Source organism: Ictidomys tridecemlineatus, chromosome 9 (genome assembly GCF_052094955.1).
Source record: "Ictidomys tridecemlineatus isolate mIctTri1 chromosome 9, mIctTri1.hap1, whole genome shotgun sequence".
NCBI lineage: Eukaryota > Metazoa > Chordata > Mammalia > Rodentia > Sciuridae > Ictidomys > Ictidomys tridecemlineatus.
Genome location: NC_135485.1, coordinates 107184918 through 107200271, shown reverse-complemented (window position 1 = coordinate 107200271; position 15354 = coordinate 107184918). Strand labels below are relative to the sequence as shown.

General features: G+C 35.2%; 1 protein-coding gene across 6 annotated transcripts in view; it reads left to right on the top strand.

Annotated features, from left to right (window-relative positions):
• Positions 1-15354, top strand: part of Bmpr1b (bone morphogenetic protein receptor type 1B) — a 360238-nt gene that overhangs the window by 139349 nt on the left and 205535 nt on the right. The window contains exon 3 of one of the 6 annotated variants that reach the window (XM_078021897.1): positions 12538-12624. The exons of the other annotated variants lie outside the window; for them this stretch is intronic. The gene's annotated coding sequence lies outside the window, so the exon portion shown is untranslated. The remainder of the gene's footprint in view (positions 1-12537; positions 12625-15354) is intronic. 6 annotated transcript variants of the gene reach the window in all.

The following is a 15354-nucleotide window of genomic DNA, read 5'->3' as shown; positions in this document are numbered from 1 at the left end:
GTCCTAGGGCTGCATTAAGAAACTATCATCAACGTGGTAGCTTGAAACAATAGAAATTAATTTCCTCTTGGTTTTGGAGGCTAGAAGTCTGATATCAAGGAGGGCTATGCTCCCTCTGAAGACCCTGAGAAAGAATCCCTTCTTGCTTTTTCCTAGCTTCTGATGGCTCCTGCCCATACTTGATTTTCTTTGCTTTGTAGCTGAACATTTCAGACTCTGCCTCTGTCTTTACTAAACCTTCTGTTTTATTTCCACCCCCCCCCCCCCCGCCAGAACTGGGGATTGAACACAGGGCTCATACCTCTTGAGCTACATTCCCTTCTTAAGCCTTCTCTCATGTGTAACTCAGTATTCTTTTCTTATGAGAACCAGTCTTTAGATTTAAGACACAAGTGGTATGACTTCTTTTTAACTAATTATATCTGAGTAATTCTTCATTTCCAGTGTTCTGGGTGGCATGAACTTTTGGGCAGTATACTCCTTAGGTTTATCCATGCAAAATGCCCTGTTGTAGTGCACAGCTAATGTAAAATTTGGAAAAAACGGCCACCAAACTCTGCTGCCTGTGGTTGTGTGGCCTTGGGCAAGTTACTTAATGCTCTGTACTTCAGCTTCCTTCCTTGTGTGTAAAATGGAAACAGTGATGCCTAACCTCATGGAATTGGTGTGAAAATCAAAACATTTGCATGTTAGTTAATAATTGCTATTATAAATAATGTGTTTTTTTGTTGTATTAATGAAGGTGATTTCCTGAAAGTTTTCTCCATATTAATCTTCTCCTCTCTATCTTCTGATTTTATGTATTATTTGTTCTCTTTATTCTTGTAATCATCCATGAATTGCATCCATGCAAGGGTTCTGCTGTAGTAAAAGAGATGGCCTTATTTACCTTCAGAACAAGGTCAGTTCTGGACTGACCCACTTAGAAACCTGTGCATGGTTGAGTGGTTAGAGATTATGGGCCTATTGTGGCCCCAGGTGCCTGTGGTTACCTGGGATTCTTGGAATGTTAATTAATTTTCATATTTCCTTTAAGTTACCTCTGTGGCTTGAACAAAGCATTTCTGAGCAATGTCCCCAAATGTCATTCTCTTTACTGAACACCCTTAAAAGAGGCTATGCTTGAAACTTTCTTTTAATTTTTAGGAGCCTTTCAAATGCATTGTAGATCTGTAAAGCTTCTTTCAAATCTGCTCCCAGGTTCAGAAACTTTTGGTGATATCTTCACACCAAAGACTATGGTATAACTTTTAGATTATGTGCCTTGTAATAAACACTCTAGATTTATTGTAACTGAGAGACCCTGAGATAAGGGAACATAATCTCACCTCTCCTCTGAGAACTTTCTGGGCTTCATTAGAAATTATATTGCTTGAAAGTATGCCTCATTTTATATTCTTCTCTGCTGCATTCTTTCTCTGAAAGGAAAAAAAAATAAAACCAAATTTCTAAGGTGATAGTAGTACTCAGTGCCTTATTTGGGACTTGATACATCCATGGAAGTAAATTGAAGACTCTGGCATTCTTTTCTGCTCTTAGAGATGAGTAGCAAAAAGCAAGATTCATTTAAGCTAAGTAGTACTTAAGGTTGTTTACTTTAAGTAAAAAAGTATATAAAAACACATTTATTTTTAGATTTAGTTGCTTATTACTACTGTATTAGCAAATGATTTCTTTAAAAATTTTTATCAGCTGGGCGTGGTTGTGCATGCCTGTAATCCCAGTGTCTCTGGGGACTGAGTTCAAAGCCACCCTCAGCAATTTAGCGAGGCACTAAGAAACTCAGTGAGACCTTTCTCTAAATAAAATACAAAATAGGGCTGGAGGTGTGGCTCAGTGGTTAAGTGCCCCTGAGTTCAATTCCTGGTACCAAAAATAAATAAATAAAAGATAAATAATAATAATAATAATAAAATTCTTACCATTGTTATATTGTGTGCATGTATGAATATGTAACAACAAATACCACCACTGTGTACAACTATAATACACTAGTAAAAATATGGAAAAAATTTCTTACTAATAAAAATAGAATTTATTAAATAGATTCATTCCCTGTAATTATGTTAACCACATATACTGTACTTTTCACCACATGTATATATTTTTTATATTTGATACATATGAATACTCAAAACTAGTTTATTGTCTTTGTACAGTGGAATGAGCTGAGAAAATTGCCCACTATTTACTTATAAATGTTATTGTAAATATTATTGGCACAGTGTTAGACTCTGAGGGTGGAGAGATGAATGAGACCCAAACCTTTGCTCAGTGAATCTGGAAGAGGAAATTGGTGTGCAAATCATTGAAGTCTAGTATGAAAAGGGCAAGAGAAAGAAATTATCTTGATCTAGATATGAAGGTGGGGAGGAGTTTACTTACAGGAGGAAAGCTGAGCTGTACTTTGCAACATAAAGCTTGTTGGCTGATGTGAACAAGGGAGAAGATGACCAGCAAGAGCTTCTCAGGTATTATGGTGTTATAAAACATAGCATATTTAAGAATTATCAGCAGGGCTTGGGCTGTGGCTCAGTGTTAGAATGCTCATCTCACTTTTGTGAGGTAATGGGTTCGATCCTCAGCACTACATAAAAATAAATAAAATAAAGCTATTGTGTCCAACTACAATTTTAAAAAATATTTTAAAAAAAGATTTATCAGCAGCTGGGTTTTGCTAGAGTTTACAGTACACAGTTGTTCCATTTGTAGGACTCCTCTAGTACTTGACTATTCCCCCCCCCCCCCCCCCGGGTGATGCTGGAGTTTGAACCCAGAGCTTCTCGCATGCTAGACAAGTGCTCTATCACTGAGTGACATCTACAACCATGTATTGTGTCTTTGGGTAGTTGTGGATATTTGGGAAATTTTACTTGACCTCATGCTTGTCAAATCATTTGAAGATGATGTAATATCAATAAGCATTTGCTCATGAGAGTGTAGACTAAACCTGGGAACTGATATCAAACTTAGAGATTTGAAATAATACAGTTAGAGAATTTTTAGTCTTCCTTCTGCTGTAGTGTATCTCAGGGTTCTAATAGTAATGGTGGCTCACCATGACAATTACTCTTTATCTGGGGCAGTTGGTTTGGGGTTTTGCTCATTTGGGTGAATCAGTTGCTAAGGCCAATCTAGAACTTATTATAGATATATCTTAAGATATGGATGGGTTAATACATTAAATATTTATTAAGTAAAATACAAAGTAAAAGTTTTTGACTGGTAGCAGGTATGAGATGAGTAGATATTAAATGGGAAGAGAGTGAGCCCCTGGTGGTTACTTGGGGTTCACAGTGATAGATGCTCCTCAATTTTCAGCATATAGCTTATGAAATTGCCTTGGGTGACCCCAGCCAGGTGGCATATGATGGGAGAGAATGGAAAAATCTAGCTAAGCTCTGAAGTGACATACTTATCTTCTGCTCATATTCCCCTGGTGAGAATAAGCATCAAAGCCCCTCTAAATGAAAGGAGGATGGGAAATGGAGTTGCCTGCTGCTGGACCACTGCTACCCAGCAAGCTGCATGGAAGGTGACTGTAGATGTCTCATGGACAGCCAGTTGTCTCTGTAGCCAGGATGTGTGAGAATCTGTAGCGGGGAATGCAGGTTATGAGTGTAACAGGGAGACTAAGAAAGCTTCTTATGCCATTTTGTTTTCTTCATTGAAGCGTTATGAACACGAGGCAATTCTCTTTCTAGGCAGTTATGGATCTGAAAATTCAGGAAGGGTAAGTTTTACATAGTTTAATGTTAGATATTGGTTCAGTATTTCACATACATCATTCTTGTTTTATTTTATTTTCTTAACAATCATAGCTGTTTTTGGTTTTCATATAATTTTCAAAATCTATTTTTAAAAAAAAATTGTTTAGAATTCTTAAAATCCCTGGAGTAAAATCATTTTAGAAAATACATTTTAAAAGTTAAATTTCTGCCAGGCATGGTGGTAAATGCCTGTAATCCTAATGGCTCTGGAGGCTGTGGCAGGATCCCAAATTCAAAGCCAGCCTCAGCAACTTAGTGAGGCCCTAAGCAATTCAGCAGGACCCTGTTTCTAAATAAAACGTACAAAAGGGCTGGGGATGCGGCTCAGTGGTCAAGTACCCCTGGGTTTAATCCTTGGTACCAATAAACAAACAAACAAACAAATAAATAAATAATACAATTTTAAAAAAGGTATTTCTTTTGGGCAAAATGACAGAATCCTTGAGTTGATGAAGATTTGATGTAATATTTTTATTTTAATGTAATTGTCAAAATTACACTATTTGAGTATAATTTTGGTTAATGAAGAGTCCATGAGGAAATAATTTTAAGTAGGCAACACATATATATTTTGTAACTTAGAACTAGAAGTTGTACTTTCTGATTTCCATCTCCATTTCAACAACAGGTGCTGTGAGATTTACATTATTAACTTATAAACTTATCTAAGGTGATAATGACTCTTAGAGTTAATAATAATTATAAAAACCCTTATAATGATATTTAGAATTTCTGCCACTTCTGATAATTTCTTGGTTTTGAAACAGTCACATCCTTTTGTTAACCCATATAAGGATCAGATCTGCCATAATAAATAAGATGTTTAGTGTGACAACCTGACCTACAATTTTGTAGTCGTCTTAGCATCATTTATTTTAAATCTGTAAACTTTAAATGTAACTTGGCTTCAGTTTCTTAAGAGCCTTTTTTTTTAAAGAATAGTAAAGAGATGAGCCAAACAATCTGTGGGATTTCAGAAGAGGATTTATAGTCTTTGTTCCATTGTCTTTATATTCATTTCACCAGTTCTCCCTGTGTATGTATAGCTCTCCTGCAGTGTTTAAAGCTCTCTGATAATTGCCAGATGGAGAATAATGTGTAAAAAAGACACAATCCTTGCCTCTTAGAGTTTATGCTTTAGTGTGGTATTGTTCCATAGAACTTCCTGCAATGACAGAAATGTGGCTCATTTGTATTATTCAAAGTGATAGTCACTGGACATGTGGCTGTTGACTAAAGCAAATGAATTCTTAATTTTAGATAATTTAAACTTGAATAGCTACATGTGGCTGATGACATCTTATTGGACAGTGCAATTCTAGCAGAAAGATTGTTATTTTCAAATAATCACACTACAAAAATATAAAATTTCAAGTGTGACATTTTGTACGAAGGAGATATATATATGAACATTTGAGCTCCTGTGTAGGTTTATTTGATTTACACAAGCAGGTCATTAAAGGCTAAATTTTGAATGATAGGGATGAAGAGAAGTAGATAAATTTAAATAATAAATAGTTCATAAAGTAGAGAAGATGTAGTAATTGTTTGAAAAATGAGTCTGAAGTGCATGGTCTCAAAATTGACTTCTAGATTTATTGTTTGTAAAACTGAAGAGATAAGGCCATTAAGAGAGAGAAAACTGTGAAAAAGGACCCAATTGAAGGTAAAGCAAATGACTTCAGTTTTGTCATATTGGTTTGGAAATTAGAGGCCAAAACTCAGATGAAAGGTTTGGGCCACACATAAGTACTTGATGGTTGAAGTGGTGAGCAGGATATGCTCTCTTTTCATGAACTGCATTGATTAGAGGCCAGTCATGAGCTGCAGAACTTAATGCTGAGTAAGAATTATGGATTCTGAGAGAGTTGAGGAGTCAGTGAACTTGAGGTTCTAATGAAGGCAGAGAATGAGCTTAGTGGATATAGTTGAATAAGTAGGCTGGAGGACAGAGGCTGATGGTCTAAGATATTTGAAGAAGTGAATTTTGTTTCATCCAAAAGATGGAATTTTGGGGGTGATTATAATATTCAGGATCTGATTGTGAGAATGGGTGACTAATATATAAAATAGAGTCTGTGGTCATAGAGAGTAAAGTCATGGAGTGTAAAAATTAAAGTGAAAATATATTCCATCTTGACAAAAAAGGCAGTCAGAACCACTGTCTCTCATTAGAATTGTAAGATATTTAAATGTATTTCATAATGTTCATGTACTTAAGGAGTACATTTTATGAAACTCATTTGTTATGGTGCATAATAAAACTAATGATCACATAATATTCCTTAGGAAGGTTTCAGTCATTTAAAATGTGAAGTTTTGCTATAGAAGGTCATTTGAAAATGACTAAAGAGGATTTGCACCATTATTTTTAAAAAGTATATGACCTCCTTGACCTTGGCATGTACCAATAATAAAGTTCCTTGAATTTTGCATTTGTAGCTTTGAAGGGATTACTGTGATTGAATCATCCGTGCTCTGTAATCTTTAAAACTGAGTATTTGATCACTCATCTTTCATTACCATTGGCTGTTTCTAGCTGCCCTTACATTTTTTTTTCTTCTTCTTCTTTTTTTTTATAATTAGCTGAAACCACAACCTGGAAAGAACATGAGTTATTTGAATCATGTTCTAAGAAAGCCAGTGAAGTTTTAATACCTACAGGGAAATAGTTATCAAAATCATTATGACTTACTCTCTGTTAACTGACTCTCACCCATCCTTCCATGCAAAACACACATAAGTTGACCTTTCTAGCTTGGGTCATGTTTTAAAATACTAAAATTATGTTTGAAAGCACAACATTTAGTTAACATAAAGAAGATATTAAAGTAATGATATAAATGAAAATTCCAGTTTTTAGGTGTGATTTATTTCTAGTATATGCACAATTATATTTGATCATCTTACCAACAACTCCATAAATAGCAATAACAAAAATATTTCTGTATGGAAAGTTCTTGTTTTCTCATTTTGTCCAGACTTAAGTCTTGAAGCAATTCTATTCAAGTTGCACAAATATGCATACATCATAGTGCAATAGAAAGAAGTTAAGTTCTTTATTCTCATGAATAGCCTCATTTTAAATCACAAAATAGTAAAAGGGCAATTTTATTCATTATTTCTCATAAAGTAATGCAATTTTTGCCTTTAATGAATTTAAACTTCCTCCTGAGCTCACTCTGTTTAATTCCTGGTTTTTAAAATTATAACTTTCCAATTAACAGCATTTTAGCCTCTTCAGGATTAAGCCATTTTGACAAACTAACTCTTTTGCTGTAAATAGTTAATCTTCTAATTTCTCTAAATCCTTCCTGTATTACTCTGTAACATGACACCCTTACTTGTCCTGTGGAATTGGGTCCTTTCAATGTTCTATCACTATAGGTTCTTTGCTGTTGGGAGTCTGGTTTGATGTGAGCCTATTAATGTCAGCTGAGGGGTGACTGGTTCTTTATGATCTTTTGGGTCATTGTGAAGGTATGGTACACTGAAGCCCACAATCCCAAATGTTCATCTTCAGTTTTGAAGACCTCAGATAATGTACCTCTTTCTGCTCCTAGGCCTTGTTACCCACCACCTTGTCTGCATGGCTATAGCTCTCAGTAGGTTTTAAGAGATGTTCTGAATCCTTCAAAGCCATTCCCAAGTCCTGGACACCCAGAAGGACCCTGTGTTAGGTACTCTGTCACTGCCTTCTTCTAAGCAGCATTCATATTCTCTTCTTCTGTAGGGTATGGAGTTGAAATGTTCTTCTTCTAGAACAATTGTTTTAAAAACTGGCTATAAAGTGTGATAATGAACACATCTTAATTGCCATTCATTGAGGATGTTCTTGTACACAGACCTAATAGAAACACTTAATCCTTGCTTCTTGAGATTACAGGTTGATATTTTCTCTACTATTCTAACAAATGAAAAATACCTGCAAATTTTGACCAATATCTCTTTGTTCCCCAAGAAAGACTCGGGACAGATAGTAGGGTTTTGTGAGGTCATTTGGATTTTATCTCCTACTGTTCATCTTTCTCCTACTCTCTCATGGCCACAGAGCAGACCTCTTCCTTCCCACATACCAGGCCTTCCCTTTTCTTCACAGGCCAGTGCTTTCTTTTTACGGGTAAACTCACTGGTGCAGGCATCTAGCCCTTGACATGGGAATGGTACACTACCAAAAAACACTAGTTACAAAAATTTTCTAAAAATGTTATCCCAATATATTGATTGGGATCATACTGTTATATTAGGAGATTATCTGAGTCATTTTTTCTATTTTAGACAAAGCTGGTGATACATGTGGAAATAGTGTCGTCATTTTTCTGTTACAATTTTCGAAGATAACCATTTTTCAGTTGTTTTTGCATATTAATAATTCTTATTTATAACTCTGGAATACTGTGTTGGACTATGGTGCTGCTAGTGGAAAAAGTATGTTCTTGCAAGTTTTCATTGTGTTTGTAATTTCCAGAAGATCCTTCAAGTACTATTTCATGTGAGGTTTAAAAACAGATACACCTCATGGGTATTGAAAAAAGAGGGTTATTGTTTTCCATATTACTTGAATGGCATTCTGACAGATAATTCTAAACAAACAATGGACTACTTTTGTCAGTATACAAGGAAGTCCTCTTGATAAAGAGCAATTATTTTAGCTTTTTTTTTACAAGCATAAAATATTGTCCAGTTTTTAAGTTTTGTGTTGCTTTATGATCATTTTTATTGAAATGCTTATTGTCTCTTGTTAACTGGCTGTATTAATTATACGACCAGTGCCCAGTTTCTCAACCTTTTCCAGAAGAAGCCCCCAGTTTCCATTAAAGAGTTTTATGGGGGCTCCCCACATGTCAAATTTCACCCAGCCAGCTACACTGGCTTTTTATAAAGGTCTTTGAATGCAATGCCAAGGCCTCCCACTAATTGTTTTATGAGCGCAGTGTGGGATCTGCATCCCTGACTGGGGAAGCCCCAGGTTAGAGGGCTGTGGGAGTGAGGAGTTGTCAAACACACCAAGAGAAAAAGCACCAAAAAAGAAAAAAAAAAAAAATCCTGGTTAACTGCAGTGTTGTTGCCAAGGAGCATAAGCAGAGTCACAAAACATGCCAAATGCTGACTGATTTTAAACAGTGACCCCTATTTCAGAGAATACTCACTTCATTACATTTTTGGGAGAAATTCAAATCACAAATAGCTGTATAATTAATTTGAGTGCTCACTTAAGGGCTGGCACTGGTAAATTATTGTTTCCTAAGTGGTTAAAAAAAAAAATAACAACAACCAACCAAATGTTTTTTTGTGTTCTTTCAAGGAGAAAGAACTCTCATCCTGGTTATCTGTGAACATTTAGTACTGGAATAATGCGTTCAAAGTTGTGTGCCTTGTTATCTTTTTTCCTCTGAGGAGGTTAAGGGAGTGTGTTTGTGCCCCTGTTAACCATTAAATAACCATTTTTTAGTGTCTGCACTAAAAAAAAAAAGTAGATTTTCTGGACTTTGAGAAAGAGTTGTAGTGATAAAAATGAAAATTTTGCTTGTTCTCAGCCTCTAGTAGTATTTCTTTTAACATTTATTTTTTAGTTGTAGTTGGACACAATACCTTTATTTTACTTATTTACTTTTTTGTGGTGCTGAGGATCAAACCCAGGGTCTCACGTGTGTGTGCGACATTGAGCCACAATCCAGCCCTCGAGTAGTCTTTTTGGCATTTTGAAGCTGTCTTTTCTTTAGAAACCAAATCAGGGTATTTTCGAGGTAGAATATGACTTAAGAGAGTGCTGTTGGCTTGGTTAATGTTGAAATGTGACCAGAATTATTGGAGTCACACTTGAGTTGGTCTGGAATGGCAGTGTTATATTCTATAGGAAGATAAGTACAACCTGTCTCCTCACAGCATGATAGCATTCAAACTAAATGATATATCTCAAAATTCACAAAAACATTAATCTATCTTTTAGAAGTTGAAGAAGAAAAATAAATATTTTTAGTAATCTAAATATGCTCTCTTAGAAAATATTCTAATATTTCAAGTAAACCTTGGATTAACAATTTTTTTTAATATTTTTTATTTATTTCTATGTGGTTCTGAGAACTGACCCCAGTGCCTCGCACATGCTAGGCAAGTGTTCCACCAATGAGCCACCACCCTAGCCCCGGATTAACAATTCTTTATGAAAAGTTATAACTCTCCTTTTGTTAATTATATTCTTTTATGTGTGTAAAGCATGTAGATATTTCTTATGGGGTGTGTGCAAGTGTGAGTATGTGTGTGATAAGTCTATATGCTGTTCTGTTATACTGTTAATACAAGAGCAGTGTGTAAAGTGTAAAGCAAATCAGAGATAAAGCATGATGTATGTTAAGTGTAAATATTAGTTGAGTTTTGTAGACTATGAAAATAATGTTAAATCTGATAATATTTTATACACAGAACTATTATTTTGTTCTTTCAAAGTTGGTTATAAGATTGCAATGCTTAAGTCAGAGTGGAGATCTTAATGGTAATTTCTGTATCACTGTGATGTCAAGAATTTTTCCTTTCAATTATAATAATTTTGAACAGTATACCATTACTGTATAGAAAAGCCAGATTTTATCTCTGGATAGCTTTTTTATTTTTTAATCACAGTGTGGCCTTCCTCCTCCTCCTCCTTCTTTTTTAAAAATACCTTTATTTGTTTACTTTTATGTGGTGCTGAGGATAAAATCCAGGGCCTCACACATGCTAGGCAAGCAGTCTACCACAGAGCTATAAACCCAGCCCTGGATGGCTTCTTGATAAGTCTTTATTTTGAATAAGAATCAACAGTTTAACCCCTAAAACCAACTTTAATATTCTCTATTAAGGATAAATTTTAAATTATCTTTACAACTTTTATGGACTTAAATTGATAATTTCCTATTTGAACTCCAGAGTATGCAATCTTTTAACCATTGTCAGTATTTCCTTGAAAGGCTGTTGTAAAATTTGCCCCCTTTTCCTTCTTACCTCTTTCTAGCTCTGGCCTTGTGCATATGACATATCTCTTTACCTACCACACATTCCCCACAACCCTAAAAGAAATATGTTTGATAAGTGACTAACTTTGAGAGAGTAAATCATAGAGGTGCAAATCCTCTTATTTCTAGAACTATGGGACATGAACTTTTATCTTAAGAAATCAAAATTTTTTATGCTACCTAATATACCCTGTCCCACTGGTAAGATCAACTAAATAAAATATTGGACCCGTACCCTTCCTGCACTAATTAGTCCACTAACCTCCTCTCCTGCAGGGCCATTTGGATGGAGCGCTTACCACTGCTCTGTGCTGCCAGTAGGTTCACGTGTCCCAATGGAACTCACATCAAAGGTCCTGTTTCACTGACCCATTTTCCACTGTGGGTCCCTAAAATGTTATAATAAGACATTTATCCTTATGTGTAATTATTTAATCTTTATACAACTTATTTTTCTTCATCAGACATTTTGCTTTAGAATTATTCTATTGATTATCTTTCTGAACATTTTTTATATACATGATAGTGACTTTTAATTGTTTTTTGTTTTGGGTACCAGAGATTGAACTCAGGGGCACTCAACCACTGAGCTACATCCCCAGCCCTATTTTGTATTTTATTTAGAGACAGGGTCTCACTGAGTTGCTGAGTGCCATTGCTGAGGCTGGCTTTGAACTCGTGATCCTCCTGTCTCAGCCTGCCAAGCTGCTGGTGCTACAGGCATGCACCACTACGCTCAGCTGATAGTGACTTTTTAAAGTGAGGACAAAATTCTGCAGCCTCAGTAATACAATATAAAATAATGTTCTGAGTTATTTTCAATTAATAGTATCAATTGGAAAATGTTTTCTCAGTAATGTATACATATGTTACATGCATATTCATACAGTAAACTTATATATATAATCAGCAACTTTAACTGCTAATCTTTTAGCATAATGTTCTTCCTCTTTACAGACAATTGAGTTTTAGGAGAGTTTGGTACCTGTCCTTCAGTCACATATCAGGTAAACAGAATTAGGATATGAATATAGCAGGCTTATATGCTCTGACATTTTATTTTTATGTCAGTATTGCAATTGAAGGTTCTACTTACATATTCTGATTCACTTGTTTCAATTGGTGTCTGAGTTAGACCACTCTAGGTAACCACTAATAATAGATGCACATTTTTTGTTCTTGTTGTTGAATGACTTGAAGTGGCCTGGGTTCACGTTCTGGCATTTTTTTTTTTTTTTTAGATAAACAATTGAACCTTCTTTGACTTAAGTATCTCAGATGGAATAATAATGAGTTTAGATTCATTATTCTTTTAACCATAAAGCTCTTTGTTCAAATAAAGTTATTTCCAGAAGCTGTTTTTGTAGAACAGATAAAATCAGATTTGTTCTTGTTGGAACTAGAGTGGTAGGAGAGGGCGTGATTATAACATGTTCTCTACCCCTAAGCACAGTTTGAAATGTACTAGATTAGATGATCTTTCAGCTCAAGGGTGTTTTGGGTTCTAGATCTCTTTGTGATCTTCTGAAAGGTCTGGCTTGTGTGAACACAGCCTTTGGAAAGTCTGAAGTATGGAGCTAACTAATAGGATGAGTAAACTGCTCTTGAAGGGCTGCCTTTGGCACTAGGTTGCTTCCAGTTATTATGGGATCCTGTTTAAGATGTTATGTCTTGACTAGCATATGTTGTTTTGGGGACTGTGGTATTCACTTTCATTTTTGGAAGAAATCCCTGGCCTTTCTGAGAATGATTTTTCTTTTCCTCTCTGCCCTTAGGCATTAAAAACTTTGACTTGACACGTCTGTATTACTTCTATTTGGCAACTATAGTTGCTTTTCTTCACTTTTTCTGGGACAAGCAAGGTAAAGTTGGAACTTTAAAATTACTGAAATCACCCTATCAGCTAAACTATTTCCTTGTGTAGTAACTAAAACTTACTGTATTCTTAAAGAAACATAAAGAACATTTTTGGCATGATATTTTATTTTCTTAACCTAACCTAGAAGAGGTGGTGAAGCTTGAGAACCCAGTAGAAGACATTGTCACTACCACCTTAATTAGGAATAGGGGCACTTGGGGAATATTTTGCTGCTTTTGATAGTAAATACATTCTTGTATAGCTGACCACCACTTCTCAAAATAGGAACTATGAAAAAGGGCAGTGACATATGCCCTGTATACGGGATCCGAATGTGCCCCAGACTTGCTTGGTGGGGTGCACTATTTGTCTGCCTTCCCATCTCCTATCAAGCTGTCCATGGTTCCCTTATGAGTGTCTATGAATTTTCAGAGGCTCTGACTTCACCGCCTGCATGTAACTTAGATCAAGACAGTCAGTGTATTTCGTGGTTCTGTTGTGACGATGTATGCAGGATGGGTATGTGACCTACCAGTTCACAGAGTGAATAACAGAAATATGAGTATTTTGGAACAACAATGCTCTTTCTTGCATGTCAACAAGGGAAGTATTTAGCTTAAGGAACTGCTGGCTGCTGTGCTGGAATAATGAGCTAAAAGAGTAGAGTGAAAAAGTGAAAAGGGACCAAGTGTTTGGTTATTTCACAGAATCCTTGAATCAATTTTACCTGAATCTTATACTGTTTCTTAACTTTTCAGTTGTGTGAGTCAAAATATCTCCTGTTTGAATAGTTCATTGCCACTGAATGAACTTTGTATGCTACATCAAAAGCTTTGGTGTTTTTGCCTGCATCTTACTAATTTAGTTGACTTTCCTAGAACCAAAATCTCCTGTCCACTTAGAACTCAGTTTCCTCACCAATTCAGTGCACTCTGTAATGGGCTATACAGACTATCTGTTGGATCACTCTTTTCCTCTCTGCTTCTAAGACCTGGAACTCATGTCTTTTACATCAGAATTTTGTCAGCTTCTTTCCTCTCATTTAGCAAGACTGCCACCCAGACTCCAGTAATATTAGGAATGTGGATTCTTTCCATACCAACAGCATGAATGCCATATACTTTAAGTCAATTTCACAATCTGTGACTACTCCTCTCCTTTTTTTAAACTCCAAAAACATAATTTTAAGATGTCGGTTTTAAGAGATGGGCATAGGAATGCTGAAATGTTGTCATTTCCCCATTAATCTGTAATTCTGAAACAATTCACAACTATAGAGAAGCTAAGAATTAATGATGTCAAAGACAAGTGGTCTGCCTTGATGTGTCAGTGACTTTTACTGTTGTTTTCCTTAATAGCTCCCTAACCTTAGCCAGGCGTATCCTAGGTGCTATCTGTACTTAAAGGTAATTGTTTGAGAAAAGTTTCACAGGTCAGCCCAATCTTTCACCCAGTGTTAGTAAAGTAGCTAAGAGCAGATGCCTTAAAAATTCTAAGTCCATGTCAAATTCACATGTTAAAAAAAAACATTCACAGACATGCTTTGAATCTTGAACACGGTACTGGAAGGGTTAAATGGGAGTTTGAGTATTTATAAGGACCTTAACCATCTATTAAAAAAAATAAGGAAAAAAACTGAGTCGGTTTTTAAAGTTAAATGGATGGTGATGATGATAGGGTATTGGTGGAAAATAACTTTTATTGGTTTGTGTCAGGTGGTGATTCACAATAATTGGACTTTATAAGAATTCAGTGAATATAATTAGTAGTGATCCAATTTCATGAAGCAAACAAAGATTACCTGAAAGGTACAAATTTCTTTTCTCTCTTTCTGAATAGGACAGCTTTGATATGTGTGATTCAGTGATGAATGAGTAGGAAATATTATTTATGAAAAATAGGTGTGCTTCTCCAAGCTACGCTGCAGAATACTTAGTGATTTTTTCTTCTAAATAGATATTTTGTAGGATCTAAAAATTTTATATCATACTCATTCCTGTGCATAAAGTAATAGTGCGTTGTCATATGTAAGCATTAGATTCCTCTAATTTTTGTTGCTTGATAGCCAGAATTATGCAGAATTTCTCTGTGTTTTGAAGTTATTACTTAAATTAAAGATGTTTAAATTTTACAATTTTTATTTAAAGCCAATCACAATATTAGCTTAGAAAAGTTTGCCCTGGAGTTCAGATGCATCTGCCATTTTGAATGGATGCTCTGGGGACCTGTCTTATTTTGTTTCTCTCAAGAACACCTTGTTAACTTCAGTGATCATGTCCAAAGTCAGCAATGCATGCTGAGTTTTGTGAGTTATTTGGCTATATATTAGGTTGCAATTTTCAAAGCTGTCACTATTTTCATTGAATCTTAGTGTTATATTGATTTATATAGTGTCTCTCTGTGTGTGTATGTGTGTGTGAATTGTAAATGGCTACCTTTGCTTTTCACAGTTACAAAAATAGTACCTTTGAATGGTATTCATAGGTGAAAATCTAGTAGATAATATTAAAGAAACAGATGATCTCAAATTAACTTATGTATTGACCTTTATAAAAAAACATAATTTTGACTATTTCCATTTTAGTTTAAAAGAGTTATTTATTTATTTATTTTTACCTTTGGGAGCATAATAGGAGTTACTAAAAATATATTTTCTTTCTCAAAATTGACTTGATATTTACTTTGTTTGAAATTATTTGCATATAATCCATTCTTCCAAAATTCTTAAAGTTTC